The 16,025-nt window shown below is 45.8% G+C and overlaps 1 protein-coding gene across 6 annotated transcripts in view; it reads right to left on the minus strand.

The window, feature by feature from the left end:
* The window catches only part of LOC139763804 (beta-1,3-galactosyltransferase 5-like), a 189,735-nt gene that overhangs the window by 54,048 nt on the left and 119,662 nt on the right, over positions 1-16,025 (minus strand). For 2 of the 6 annotated variants that reach the window (XM_071690069.1, XM_071690072.1), the window contains one exon: positions 5,250-5,338. The exons of the other annotated variants lie outside the window; for them this stretch is intronic. The gene's annotated coding sequence lies outside the window, so the exon portion shown is untranslated. The remainder of the gene's footprint in view (positions 1-5,249; positions 5,339-16,025) is intronic. 6 annotated transcript variants of the gene reach the window in all.

The following is a 16,025-nucleotide window of genomic DNA, read 5'->3' on the forward strand; positions in this document are numbered from 1 at the left end:
GGTCGAGCCGTCGTGCTCCAAAAGCCATCTTGCGTCACCAAATAACCGGGTGACCAGGCGTCCTTAACATTAAATTCGGTAATTCATCTTAAGTCTCCAAAGGTCTGGCCTCGAAATGGACCCCTGCCCGATAGTCAACCCTAAGAAATAAGACAGTCCCTACCTATGAATACCCAAGACTTTGATAGCAAGCAGGACTGGCGTGTACAGCACATCACACGTATTGTTTATTCAATCATTCCGTTAACTGACCTCCGCCACGTAAACACCTTTGCAAAAGAATGAAGCAAAATCTATTGCGTACAGGACATCTGGGGGTATTTTAAATGGGGGGTGAGTTTAGAAAAAAACGAGCTGTGTCAGGTACGTGTTGTCCAGCGTTATCTATGTGTGAGATGGAAGGGACTGGTGTGTGTGTGTTTGTGAGCTGAAGAAGAACATCCCCTGTTTGTGAGCTGAAGGAGAACATCCCCAAGTGTTGGGGTGAGGCAGGAAGAACAGACAGCTATCTGGGTGAAAGGAGTGTCACTCGACAGCCACTGAAGTGCTGGTGCACAGCGTACCCGTTACTACGAAGACCTGGCGGGTAGTACCTGTGATGTACACAGAGAGAGAGAGAGAGAGAGAGAGAGAGAGAGAGAGAGAGAGAGAGAGAGAGAGAGAGAGAGAGAGAGAGAGAGCATTACGCATCTGGTTCCTAACATAATTATCACCATGATCAGCCCTGTTATCATCATTATCACCATAATCACATCATCATCACCATCACCACAATGTTTATCACCAACATCCCTATATCGTGACATCTACCCTCATCATCATCACCAACATCACTGTCACCATCACCGACAAATCATCACCATCATTATCACCACCATCTTCATCACCAACATCATGATCATCTTCATTATCACCAACATCATCATCACCATCATGATCATCATTATCACCAACATCATCATGATCATTATCATAATCAACATGATCATCTCCAACATCAAACTCACCACCAACACCATCATCAAATTTCCTCCCTATGTTCATAAAAAAACTTCCCAGCAACGTACATCAAGATATATATATATATATATATATATATATATATATATATATATATATATATATATATATATATATATATATATTGGAAAGGATCACAATTTTGCGCGTGATCAAGATATTCCCATGAGTCCACGGGGAAAATGAAACACGAAAAGTTCCCAAGTGCACTTTCGTGTAATAATCACATCATCAGGGGAGACACAAGAGAGAAATATAACAGTCAGTTGATATATATCAAAGAGACGAAGCTAGGACGCCATTTGGTAAACATGTGTTTCATTTTCCCCGTGGACTCATAGGAATATATATATACATATATATATGAAACACCAGGTAATTTACCTCATCTGCCGCACGCGCTAAGAGCCTGGTTCCCTCCTGACGAAGGAATCTCGAGTGTTCCACACGAGCCTCGCATGGTTAGATATACACCACAAGTCTCACATCATTTCTAACACTGACAACGCTACAAGCCTTACACCATCACCCAACGCTGACAACACTGCAAGCCTTACACCGTTATTGAACGCCGAACAACACTACACAGTTTATATCATTACTGAACGCTGACAACACTTCAAGTCCAACAGCATTATTGAACGCTGACAACACTACACAGTTCATATCATTATTGAACGCTGACAACGCTTCAAGCCTCACATCATTATTGAACACTGACAACACTACACAGTTCATATCATTACTGAACGCTGACAACACTACACAGTTTATATCGTTATTGAACGCTGACAACACTAGAAGCCCAACAGCATTATTGAACGCTGACAACATTACAAGCCTGACATCATTATTGAACACTGACAACACTACAAGCCTGACATCATATATATTTCATCTACACACAACCACCCCAGGACCAATTTCTATAATGGGACCATTTTCTATGGAGAGTCCTGGTGTTACACAGGACCTTTGGAAAAGGGTTTCCTATAGCCCAAGAAATGCGCTACTTCCAGTAGCAGGGAAATGCTGGTGTTACACAGGACCTTTGGAAAGGGGTTTCCTATAGCCCAAGAAATGCGCTACTTCCAGTAGCAGGGAAATGCAGACCCCTTAAGAGTGAGAAGTTCGTAGACGAGACTGTACTCCCATTAATGATACAGCTTCGCCAAAGGTGACTTTTCTCTCTCTCTCGGTGTAACCGCCTGCAGGCGGAGTCCGGTAACATTCCTCATATCATCAAAGGACAGTATATCATCGGCTTATATACCCCTCCGGCCCACTAAGAAATATAATCATTCACTGACTTGCATCACTCACAAACACCTTGGCTCACACTGCGATAACAATATAATCTAAATATGATACACGGTCGAATTACATTTCTTCGAACAGGTTTTTCTCTCTCTCGTAACAAGGATCTTCTTATGATCACGCTCGGTGACATTATAGCAAGGTTCTCGGAAGTAAGAGTGTCACAAAGTACCATCACCCATGGATTACTCTCTACCTTCGCTCTGTTCCCCGAAGGAAATCAAGATCGTAAATTCCTTCCAAAAGACCTTGCAAGACTCCTGTGTTCCTCCTTCCCCACTCCAGTCCTGGCATTGAGTAAACTGGAAACATCAGTGCCTCTTCAATTGTGAGACGATATAGATAAGGGACCCGACATATAAGACCTTAAAAAAAAAGACATTTCTCTTTAAAATCGCATTTAGCTTTGGCTTCAGTCCAAAGTGATTTCAAAACGTAATATCTGCAAGGCTATACACTCCTCCCACTGATGAATCTTTCTAAACTTTGGCCACAGGCATCTTTAACAACTTCGCTTTTCCATTCCAATGACACCACAGATGTCTGTGAGAAAGCAACATTATTTCTCCAACCTCCATCTTGAAGGACTCTACCATTCCTTCAACCCCACTGACACATCTCTTTCTCATCATGTGCCCCTTCCTTATATATCATCTCTTTTCGTGCAACCCACAAAGCGCTTCTCTCTCCCTATACAGACAAGACATATGGATTAGATAGCCTCTACCATCTTATTCAACAGCAATCAGGCTTAACCCTCCCACCTCAACATCTGATCCAATTGCTCTTCGCCGCATTATAGGATCTCTTTTCCCTCTTCTCTGGTTATTACTTCGGTGTATGTTTTCCCAGGACCGACTTCTAATGCGCTTCCACCATCAGCTAGCCCAATATACCACTCGGCAAATATATAGACATCACATGATCATTGTGCTGTCGTTGGCATCTCAGGAATAGCCCGTTGTGACATCTGTTTTTTTCCCTACATGTCCTAAGTTTTGGATCTTAATACCTTCACACGGGTTACCTAACACCTGCCACGTGACTCATTTAAAAAAAAAAAAGACAAATGCCCCACTTCCTCAAGAACCCTTCGGTTCCTTGCCTCTTCTCCCTGAAGGACACCCGTCAGTGATTGTAGCCTTCAAAAAAGGAATTTTGTCCGTAACAGAAGCCTTCGACATAGAACTACAAGGGCGTTCCAAGGAAAATACGACTGAGTGGAAATACTGTCAAGAAACGATCAAAATACATTCATATGAAGTTCCAGAGCCAAGGAGAGCAATTTTCTCCCTCTCCAAGTTATGAGTCAGCTAAAGTTCTACGTTGAAACTGTTTATAATGGACGGAACTCGAGCAAAATCTAAATCAAAGTCATGGGTCTTATGCCATTTGATTCCTTAGATGCTGGGAAACAAAGGGTATATAATATATGCAGCTGGATGTACTCAAACCTGAACCTTATGGGTTTTAGGTTTAAGAAACCTTGTAATTACAACCAGGGACGACGAATTATACGGACGGGGCCGACGTGGCGACCCACCGCACTGGGAAGCAGGCTACACGAGAAAGGAATAAGGGAAACCGCAAGATGATTCTTGGGAAGTGGGGAAGGAAGGGGGAAAGAGGGAGGCCCACAGGAGGATGGAACACCCGAGGTGCCTCCTGCCTGGCTCATGTGTTCTGACCACAATAAGCCACGTCCGGGAGGGAGGTTGACGTCACCACACAGTACCACGTGATAGTTCGGGGTGGGGGGCTTCCTGCTGCTGCTGCTGCTGCTGCTGGTGCCTGAGCCCTACCAATACAGGCGTCCTGGGCCTGCCAGGGAACGTCAGGGTGGCTCTGGGGCGATCAATAAGCCAGGGAGGAAGAGACAGACGTAAATAAACCCGCGGCAAACCACAAGCAACTGAACTGATTGATCTAGGATACATTAGGCATACAGCTGTATTCTTTGTATCCTACTGTATCCAGCTATCCATGGGGATTTCAGTTCCACCTGACTGTTCGTGTACGCAACTGCATGATACTTACGGATCACCCAATCAGAGGTAGAATTAGTCTCCCTCTAATCACTTAAAATTCCAGGGTGACTCTATCTAATCCCGAATCACACCAGCATCACCTCTCTCATCACGAATCACACGAGTAAAACCCCTCTCTAATCAAGGATCACACCATTATAATCCTTTCTCCAATCACGAATCACTTCCCCGCCTCTCCACCCATCAGTGACCAGTCACAATCATTCATCAATGACTCCCCTCCCTTACCAATCACCGCTCGCCTCTCAAATCACCCAACCACTAAACACTCACGTCAGGTCGTGGTGGTAACATTATGTACCTACTCATGACTGCACCTGGTCATGACGGTACCACCTCCATGCACCTAGTCGTACCACCATGCACCTGGTCATACAGGTACCACAAGGCACCTGGTCATACAGGTACCACCATGCACCTGGTAATACGGGTACAATCATACACCTGGTCATACAGGTACCATCATACACCTGGTCATACAGGTACCATCATACACCTGGTTATACAGGTACCATCATAGACCTGGTCATACAGGTACCATCATACACCTGGTTATACAGGTACCATCATAGACCTGGTCATACAGGTGCCATCATACACCTGGTTATGACGGTACCATCATACACCTGGTCATACAGGTACCACCAGGCACCTGGTCATGAAGGTACCACCATGCACTTGCCCATGACGGTACAAATGAACTTGGCAATGACGGTACCACACAATGCATTTGGCCATGAGGGTGCGACAATGCACCTGGGGAAGGGGCCGTGTTGCAACAGCGCCTGACATCATGCACAAGCCCTGCATACCGTGATCTGACGGCGTCATGCGCAACACACATACCATGAAGTCGACACTCACCTTGAGGGCAGTGGGATTCTCGGCCTTACGGGATCGGGAACTTTCCTTAGCGACGCGGGTGTGGCACTGTGTGCACCTGGTGCCACTCACTGACGAAAAAAAAAAAAGGCGTCAATCGACTTTTTGTTGACTGACAACTACAATGGACGGTGACCAACCAGCTGAACGAAGCTATAACAAAGCTGGCTATAGTTACTCCAATTAGCGGTCAAATGACCTCTCATACCCTTAATATAAACCAATTACAACAATTTCACTTGTTCAATGACCTCGTTTCCCCCCCGTTAACTGCCTCCATCTATGCATATTAGGACCTTACGATTCAATTACTGTCCTCCAGCAGATAACTTCGTCACTGACCATCAGGTCGTCTGTTCCCTGTCCTTCCCATGTTCTGTCCTCCAGCACATAACCTCGACATAGACCATCAGGTCTTCTGTTATCTGTCCTCCAGCAGATTACCTCGTCATAGACCATCAAATCTCTCCTATAGCAAATCATCTCGACACAGACCATCAGATCTTCTGTTGTCTGTCCTTCATATGCCCTGTCCTCCAGCACATAACCTCGTCATAGACCATCAGGTCTTCTGTTATCTGTCCTTCCTATAAATTGTGCACCAGCACATAACCTCGTCACAGACCATCAGGTCTTCTGTTATCTGTCCTTTCTATAAACTGTGCACCAGCACATAATCTCGTCATAGACCATCAGGTCTTCTGTTATCTGTCCTTCCTATAAATTATGCACCAGCACATAACCTCGTCATAGACCATCAGGTCTGCTGTTATCTGTCCTTCCTATAAATTGTGCACCAGCACATAACCTCGACACAGACCATCAGATCTGCTATTTGTCCTTCTCATGTCCTGTTCTCAGCAGGCGACCTCGTCAAAGACCAGAGTGATATCTGTCTTTCCCAAATACTCCTCCAAAGTTTAGATATATGCATTAAGGTAAATACAATGCTACTCATCAACAATGGGATATGTTCTTTGGAAAAAGAAGTCTTCACAACTTTTCACAGATTGTGAACTATCTTTAAGACGTCCTTACCCAATACGACAATTTGAAAAAAAAAATCGATCACATACAGAGCTTTGTGTTGGAGAGAGAGAGAGAGAGAGAGAGAGAGAGAGAGAGAGAGAGAGAGAGAGAGAGAGAGAGAGAGAGAGAGAGAGAGAGCGCAGGGGAGGGAGGGGGGCATAAGTAGAGCGGTACACAAGACAACAATACACATAACCTTTGTAACGAGTCGCGCTACACACAGTTGTCTCCCTCCTCGGTCTCCTACGGCTGGCAGGCGGGCGGGCGACCTTTTCACATACACACACATCAGCCACACTACTGAAACCTGACCTTTCCCCCCCCCCCCCCCCCAAGCTAGGAAAGGTCACGTACCACCACCACCACCTTCCCCTCCACACACACACACACACACACACACACGTGAAAGGAAGGCCTCAGGATGAATCAACGACCAGGAAATAAACTTTAGGATTCTGTGTGTATGATGGACCCGGGGCTCGATAACATTCTCCAACCTGTCGCCACAGAGTCCCATATTATGAAAACAGTTACGGAGACCAACTGTCCACTGGCCAATACTAAGAATAGCTTTTAAAATATATGAGTCAAGATACATCCAGCGAGCCAATCATGTCCTACACGAGGTCAAAACATGCTGCTTAAGTTGGGTCGCCGCACCTGAAGAAAAGCACACAGAGCTAATAGAGAAGGTTCAGAGGAGGGGAAACAAAGATTTAGGTAACATAATCATGAGAGCCGGGTTACAGGGAAGGGATACAGGCTTTAAGTTTGCCAAACTTGGAAGAGAAAAGACTGGAGAGTGACCTGATCACAACCTTTTAGATTTTCGAAACAAATCGATGACCTGGATAGAGAATAGTTCTTTGGGAGGTGTGTAGAGATAGAGCCACCAGAGGATGCATTATAACATGAAGCAGGAAACATGTGGTGAAAAATAAATGTAAATACTTAATTTCATACAAAAATCGTACCAGAATTACGAGATCTGAGTCACAGGGAAAGACCAGAGGCTTTAAATTGACATAACTTGGAAGAGTAAGGGGTGACCTGATTACAACCATTTTTTTTTTTTAAACAGATTGATCGTCGTGGGTAGTGAACCATTCCTCGAAAGATTAGAAGGATAGTGCATCTAGAGAACATAACATGAAAATAAACTAGAAACTTGTTAAAGAAAAAATAATATGAAGTACTTTTATAGTATAAAAGTGATGGGTGAATGAAACAGAAAGAGGGAGGACATGATTACTGCAGACATCATACACAGATTTAAGAAGACGTTTGATGGTAGAGAATGTTCATTGAGATGAGGCCCCACGAGTGTAACACTCCCTTCCCCCGCGCAGGTAATAACACACGCCATTTATCTGGGGAGGCAGGGGAGAGGGGGGGGGGGGACGTGGAACATTTCCCCCACAAGACTGCACACACCGACACACATACTTTGTGTCTGGGGTACGGTCTCTTGTCTCCCCCCCGCCCCCCTAGAGATTCCTTGAGATTCTCTCTCTCTCTCTCTCTCTCTCTCTCTCTCTCTCTCTCTCTCTCTCTCTCTCTCTCTCTCTCTCTCTCTCTCTCTCTCTCTCTCCAGCTGAGTAGGTCTGGGGCCTCCGTCCCTTGTCATCGTCGCTGTGACATCATCATGATCCTTGACGTCACCAAAGTCCATCCCCTCGTGCACCATCATCATCCCACCATCCTGATCCCCCTTGCTCCACCTACCCCCACCATCTTGGACCCCCTTGCACCGCCCACACCCTTCCTGGTCCACCTTGGACCCCCCCTTGCACTTGTGCATCCGCTGCCCGGAAGACTAGGCCCAGACTGAAACGTCCCCACCCACTACGAGGCGAGTCCTGACCCTCACCCCATCTCCCCCTGCCGACACCTGAACCATGGAAGAGAAGGAGGGAGGGAAGGGGAGGGGAGTGGACAGGTCAGCCTGGTGGAAAGAGATGGGGAGGGTGTCACGGTGATCCACGGGAGAGAGGTCGAGATGTGAGGAAAAGAATGGGAAGGAACGGAGACCAAGTTGAGTCATCGGGCTAGAGGTTCATTGCGTGACCCCCACAGACCTGTTTTCCTGTACCTCGCCACCACCACCACCACTGGTGTGAGACCGCACCTCCACACCACTGGCGCTGGGTGAGGGAACCTGTCAGTCAACCCACCACAGGCGTCATCCTGACATAACTAACACAAGTGGGGGTGGTGACATCCAGTTGGGGGGGACCAAGCTGACACTGCAACACAAGACTGATTGCTTCGTGAGCTCACATGACAGGGACGGGTTGTGCCAAAGGCTTTGCTTGCCTTCATCACATCCTCCCTCTCTCGCCTCATCCAAGTGGGGTGGGATCCTCCCACGGCAGGCGCCAAGAGGAGTAGCAGGAGGAGGCTGGTTCCCGGTAGCACTCCCGGGTGGAAGGAAGGTTTGTATCTTCGGCAGCCAGTGGTGGTGGCGGCGGTGTGCCCCGCCTGTCTACCTGTAAATCAATGGTGTTCGAACCGGTGGTAGGCGCACCGCCAGCGGTACTCAAGTACCGTCCAGACGGTACGTGGTGTGTCAAATAACATTCACCCGCTCCCCTACCTCCTTACCACCTCCACGCGCACCTATGTTATAAACTGAGGTTATTTTCTTAAGACTTATGAAGATAAACCAAACTAGAGGAAGGATCGAAGAGAGGAGGGTTTCCAGGAGACGACCTTACCCCCAAGCTGTCCGGAGGGCTACCCAAACCCCCCCCCTGCCCCCCCTTCATCATCGCCTGGCCTCGGGGCCCAGGAAGTGACACAAGTAGGGAGTTGCTTCATCCAATCAGCCACATACCTGCACAGTTTTTTTTTTCTTTTCGTGGGTTACGAGTTATTTCCTGGGGAAGGGTTGAATGGGGCCTACCCTCTGCTTACTCTCTCTCTCTCTCTCTCTCTCTCTCTCTCTCTCTCTCTCTCTCTCTCTCTCTCTCTCTCTGTATATATATATATATATATATATATATATATATATATATATATATATATATATATATATATATATAAACTCCAATACGTAAGGGTTTACCCATTTACATGTTAACATACAATAAATTAAGTAGCAAAGGCTAAGCGTGTCACCAATACACATGGCTATCACTATGAAACAGCCGGAACACTCCCAACACCTGACTCATTACTCTACACTCTCAACACCTGACTCATTACTCTACACTCTCAACACCTGACTCAACACTCCCAACACCTGACTCATTACTCTACACTCCCAACACCTGACTCAATACTCAATACTCCCAACACCTGACTCAATACGCAACACTCCCAACACCTGACTCAATACTCAACACTCCCAACACCTGACTCAATACGCAACACTCCCAACACCTGACTCAATACTCAACACTCCCAACACCTGACTCAATACTCAATACTCCCAACACCTGACTCAATACTCAATACTCCCAACACCTGACTCAATACTCAACACTCCCAACACCTGACTCAATACTCAACACTCCCAACACCTGACTCAATACTCAACACTCCCAACACCTGACTCAATACGCAACACTCCCAACACCTGACTCAATCGCAACACTCCTACCACTTGAATCTCGTGAAAGATGACCCCAAATCTATGTCATGTAATCTAATTGTAATATCTGGTTCAGGCAATAGAGCAGTAACTTTTCTGACACATATTTGTGACTACAAATACACAGGAACAATGTGGCCACACTCTATAAATACCTGCATTGACAGTACACTGGAAATATTCTCTAATACGCAGTGGGTAATGACGATGTATGACGTAAATTCAGCGGCAACAACATTGAAAAGACTGATTATTTTTAGTCTGGTGATTCTATATATATATATATATATATATATATATATATATATATATATATATATATATATATATATATATATATGCAGAGACAGAACATTTCAGTGATAGGATGGGTGAAGGGTATATGGCCAGGGGTAGGTGGAGGCAAGTACAATGGATATATCAAGACAGGTGGGCCGGAGCGGACCCTAAGAACGACTCACGCCGCGAACTGTGAGTTCTTCATGGATGATGCCTCGGCCGATCTGCGATCTCACAAGCAGAGATAAGGCCAGTCAAGGCTATGCATGTGTTGAGAAAGGTAGTCGTAATCAACCAAAGAGGTTGGGAGATGGTTGGGTGGAGATGGTGCATGTGAGGCGGTTGAGCAGGATGCATTCGAAGACGACAGAAACCGGACGTGAGGAGAGAGAGAGAGAGAGAGAGAGAGAGAGAGAGAGAGAGAGAGAGAGAGAGAGAGAGAGAGAGAGAGAGAGAGACGTCGAAATTGATCAAAGTTAAGTTTGCGTGGTGGTATAACGGTGCTCCGTGTCCAGGCCGAATGATCATGTTGGTGAGGTCGAAAAGGGGATTTAGTGGGAGCCTTCACTTTCAAAAGAAGTCGAGGCACATCATAGGTACCACATCATCCTCTGGTGTAAGGTCCATAACTTGCCTTTCAGGAGCGCATGTCGTCACTTCTTAGGTGGAGCTGGGACGCTGTCTGTCTCTCTAGATCACAACCACTATCGAGGATGGTCAGGTACACGCGTATTCCTGAAGATGAGGCAAGTACCGTGATTCGTGACTGGGTGGAGGGGTGGTGGTGAAAAACGTGAGATCCTTCCATACCCAACTTTGGTGTATGTGGGCTGCGATGCCTTGTCGAAAAAGATGCCACTGATCAGATCACACTGATCAAAATACCTCCCTTGGGGTACCTCGAAAAAACACATCAATTGTCACCATTACGACATTAATAGTAGGCAGGTGTAGCTAGGTATTCGACCTTATCCTCAAGGGCTTGTAATTACCTGCTAGTATTGTACAGAAAGGGAGGTTCTGCACTCGTTTGGACCCATCTCTTGAAAATTCTCTACTGTCATGTATACAGCTTTCTAAACTTCTGAATACTTTCTGTTTTGCTAATCTAGTTTCCTCATTCATTTTATTCCATTCATTCACCGCTATTAGACCATCACAGTACTTCTTTGCATCTATTTCAACAAAGTTTCTTGTTTAATTTCATGTTTTGCTCTCTCGTTGCTCTATCCCTACACCTTTCGATGAACTGTTCTTTGCCTCCGTCATCAATCGGGTTTAAAAACTTAAAGACTGTAATCAGGTCACCCATTATTCTTCTCTCTCCCATGGTAGGCAAATCGAGCGCATTTATCCTTCCCCTGTAACTAAACTCTTGTAATTTTGGTACTATCTTTGTTACTCTCCTCTAGACCTTCTCTGTCAGCTCTCTGTGCCGCTTGGGGCGATGACTAAACGTGAGAGCCATATTCTAGTTTTGGTCATATGGAAGACTTGCACAGCTCGCCGAACCTTTCCGATCAATGAACATGAATTGTAGTTTCAATATTCAACTTCTGAAATATTCTCTTAAGGTGAGGGACGATGTCGACACCACAGTCTCTCACACCCAAGGTTTCCGCAGCTTCATTTTCTACCAAATGATACTCATCCTTCTATCGCTGTCGCCCATCTTCATCTCCTGACATTCAGTCCGGGTGGAACTTCATCAACTCGTTATCAGACCAGCTTTAGAGTCTGTCTAAGGTCCTCTTGTAAGCTGATGCAATGCTCCGCACTGTCCACTTCAGGTAGGAGTCCGTACCTTGAGGCAAGTACATTCGCACAGATTAAGAGGAGTAATCGTTCGTCACGGGTCCAAAATGTTCTTGCACTTCTTTTTTCTCCTCTGGCGTGTTTGCCGCCCGAAGTAATCATGAAATTTATCGGGAGCCAACACGCGTGATGGCGATGTCCCAGGCATACCGTTCGCCAGGCCTTCCAATGAAAAAGCCAAGCCATGGAAGTTCCAGGAGGGAGTGAGAGGCGTGGGGAAAGCTCCAGAAGACCTCAGGGGCGAGTTCCAAATGACATCTCATGTGAGGGACATAATACACTTAAGAAAATTGGGGGCGAGATCAGAGATAAGATCACGCACTGCAGATACACTAACACGACCATGTACAAGATCGAAGCCTAATCAAAGGATCGAGATAGCCACCCAGTGCAAACGAGTAGGTTCAGGTGCAGGGGAGTGGGTGACGCATCAAACATAAACAAATGGGAGGAACCTGGGCCTATATAGGATGTTGGTGGTGTCCCTAAAAGCAGGATGCCCGCGACCTGAGAGGTCTTATCTCTGTAGACGAGTTCCTCTGATCCAGGAGAGGATAGAAGTGCGTAGCCAAGTTTATCCGATCCAAAATACGCGTTGCAGATAAGCGCCAGTGATAGTGGCTCGGACTGGCTGCTGCAAGTGGATACTATGGCACTCACGTGAACAGATGAGATCATACTGGAGTGTGATAATATAACAGTACCTGCACAGATTGTTGGAGATAAGAAAAAAAAAAAAAGTTTCAGCACATTCAAGGAAAAACGTTTGCCTACGAGTGTTACATCCATTGCTAACGAGTGAAATCCGACGAGTCTATCCTGAAATGTCTCCTCAGATCGAGGTTATCAAAGCCTTTAATGATTCTGGATACCTTGTCTTAGCTCACCTCTCAACCTTTTCTCTCCTAAGTTAAATAGATTCAATCCGTTGAGTCGGCTCTCATAGGATTTGTTTCTCAGGCTGGGGATCATCTGTGGTAGCTTAACCTCTGTACTCGCTCCATTCTGTCGAGTAGGATGATTACAAAATGAACACAAGATTCACGAGGGAGACGCGTCAGAGAGCTGTAAAAAGAGTGAGGATAATAGCCCGAGACTTCCTTTGAACCCAAGAATTTTGTTCCCCTTATTTACCGCTTCTGCGCACTGCCTGCTTGACTTTGGGTCACCAGAGATTATCACATCCTAGTACAGCAAGGTAGACAAACTCCCTACAACTCAGGAGATATGAACATTGAAGAAACATGTTTCCAACCTTCCGTCGATATTACAAGACCTATTCAAGGATGATAACAAAAGAACAAGAAATTATATGAAGAAATATCTAAAGAAGAACAAAAACAAAAGAACAAGAAGGTGTATGAGAAAATATCAAAAGAACAAAGTTCCTTCTCTAACTCATCACCCCCTGAGGGCCAAGGCTACATCTGACCCATCGGCACCTGAAGAACAAGGTGGCCAAACTTCGAGTCCCGGACTACTGGCCGAGTAGGGTGGACAGACAGACTCAGGACCCTGCTTAGCGTGGGCCAACAAGGCCTCTTGCAAGCGTCCTTCCTTCGTATGTTCATGTGAGATAGTCTTTTTTTTTTAATTTCTTTTTCAAATTATGTACATTATAAATGGTCTTTATCAATACACCATCCAGGTAATACACTCCATCATTAAGTTTTACGGTGTTATGACGTTTGATCAGACAGTGGTGTTCTGGCGAGTGACAATGCTGGCGATGGTGCTCTTGACGCGTCACAATGCTGGCGTTCTGACCCGTCGTCATAATAACACCGTCGATAACAACGTGGCGGTAGCGGACCGGAAGTTTGGGCGGCGGATATGGGCGGCGAAAGGGGGGGAGGGGGAAGTAGGGGGGGGTTGTTGTCAGTTAGAGGAGGGAGAGGGGTAGGACAGGGTCGGTGTTTTAGGGGTTGGGGAGGGAAGGAGGGGGAGGGGGAGCGCGAGAGCAACCACGCAAACACCCCCCCAGTCAGCGCGTCGGGAAGTATACAAAGCGCTAAAAATACATATACAAAAAACTACCTACATAGTTCAATGAACCTTCATCATATCTCCTAAAATAAAAAGGGGGCCGTCGTGTGACCCAAGACCTCACATCCATAAGTTTCTGAAGCTTAAAGATGCGCTACTTCCAGTAACAGGGAAATAATAATGGACTCCTTGGGAGAATAAGGAAATGCTTTGGAAGGAGGCTTTAGTGTCAGAAAAAAAAAAATACGGGGGAGGAGGGTGAGTGGTTCCCGGTGTTGTGAAGAGGGTGATGGGGGAGGTAAATGGAAGGGTCGTAGGGAAAGGAGCAGGTATGCAGTCTTCTGGGAGGCGATTTAGTTACACAGACCCAAGGTCCAAGCGAGAGAGAGAGAGAGAGAGAGAGAGAGAGAGAGAGAGAGAGAGAGAGAGAGAGAGAGAGAGAGAGAGAGAGAGAGAGAGAGAGAGATGACGCGGCTCTGGTGGCAGATTCGAGTGATGAAACTGCAGAAGCTGATGTCTGAGTTTTGGAGAGTGTCTGAAAGGAAAAAGTTGAGAGTGAAGGTGAATAAAAGCGAGTTTATCAAGTTTAGCGAAAGAATTTCTCCTGGGGTGTGAGTTTGAAAGGAAGAACTTAGAGGGGGTGGAATGATTTCGATGACTAGGAGTGGATGTGGCAGCAACCCAGCTCTTCGAAGTGGGCCATAAAGTGGGTGAGAAGCCAAAAGTCCTGGGTGCGCTGAGGAATGCGTAGAGAGAAAGGACATGCTCGAATGAAATGTTTGAGGACAATGTGTGGTGTGACAACGGCTGGTCGAATAAGGTAAGAGAGGTGTGGTAATGCGTGGTATATGTGAAAGGGCTGAAGAGGATGTGCTGTAATGGTTTGGACATAAGGTGAGGATGAGTGAGGAGAGGTTGGCTAAGAGGGTATGCATGTCAGAAGTGAAGGAAACATGAAAAAGGGGAACCAAGGAGGAGGTGGAAGGATGGAGTGAATGATGAAGGTTTGGGGCCTGAACATGCAGGAAGGTGCGTGGCGTGCAAGGAATAGAACGAATTGGAGCGGTGTGCCATACAGGATTAAACTAGGGCATACAAGGCCGTCGAGGGAAAACAATGGAAAGGTCTGTGGGGCCTGGTTGTGGATGGATGAGAGGCTCTGGTTTCAATGCGTTATACATGACAGCTAGAGAGCGGACGTGAGCGAATGAGCCTACTTCCAAGCACTTCCAAGCGTGTTCTAGACGCTAACTCGCTGACAACGGAAACGGCGATCAGTATGGGGAAAAAAATATATATATACACACTTGAGGCTTCCTGATCTAAAGAAACAAGTTACAGGAAACGGTAATCCCAGCCATAACCTTTTTCGTTTACTGTGACAAGAGCCAAAGGAAAAGTTGACAGATAAGAATGTAAATTTAGTCGGCAACAAAGAAACAGGACGAACCTGGTACATAACGTTGTGGCCTGCATGGCTAACGCACGCGCTGCACTTGGCATGTAAAACATGGGTGCTGAACAGAACAGTTTAAACACCAGTGGTAAACTGAACAGTTTAAAACCTAGTGCTAAACTGAACAGGTTACGTACAGCTGGTAAACTGAACAGTTTAAACACTAGTGCTATACTAAACAGTTAAACACAGCTGCTAAACTAGATGCTTCAGCCCCAACTAAACTGCTGTAGTAGACACGAAGGTTCAGATTTAACATTTCAAAAGGAGATCTAGAGAGAAAAGAGTGTAGATCTAACCTAGACACTTAAACAGGTGTGAAACTACGATTAATCGTGTTGAACAGGATGGTTAAACACAGGTGCTGTAATGAACTGCTAAACACAGGACATTTCAGCAGATGCTAAATTACACATATACATAAACACAAGTGTTAAGCTGGATAGTTTAACAGTGGTGCTAAAGATTTAAGTTGAACATGTGCTACATTATAGTCAAACCGGTGTTAAATCGAAGTTAAGCAGGCGCAATAGCAGCCAGTTAAACTGGAACTAAACTGGAGTTGAACAAATGAAACAGGACTAATAAATTGTTGCTG

This window comes from Panulirus ornatus, chromosome 48 (assembly GCF_036320965.1).
Source record: "Panulirus ornatus isolate Po-2019 chromosome 48, ASM3632096v1, whole genome shotgun sequence".
In the NCBI taxonomy this organism is placed as follows: Eukaryota; Metazoa; Arthropoda; class Malacostraca; order Decapoda; family Palinuridae; genus Panulirus; species Panulirus ornatus.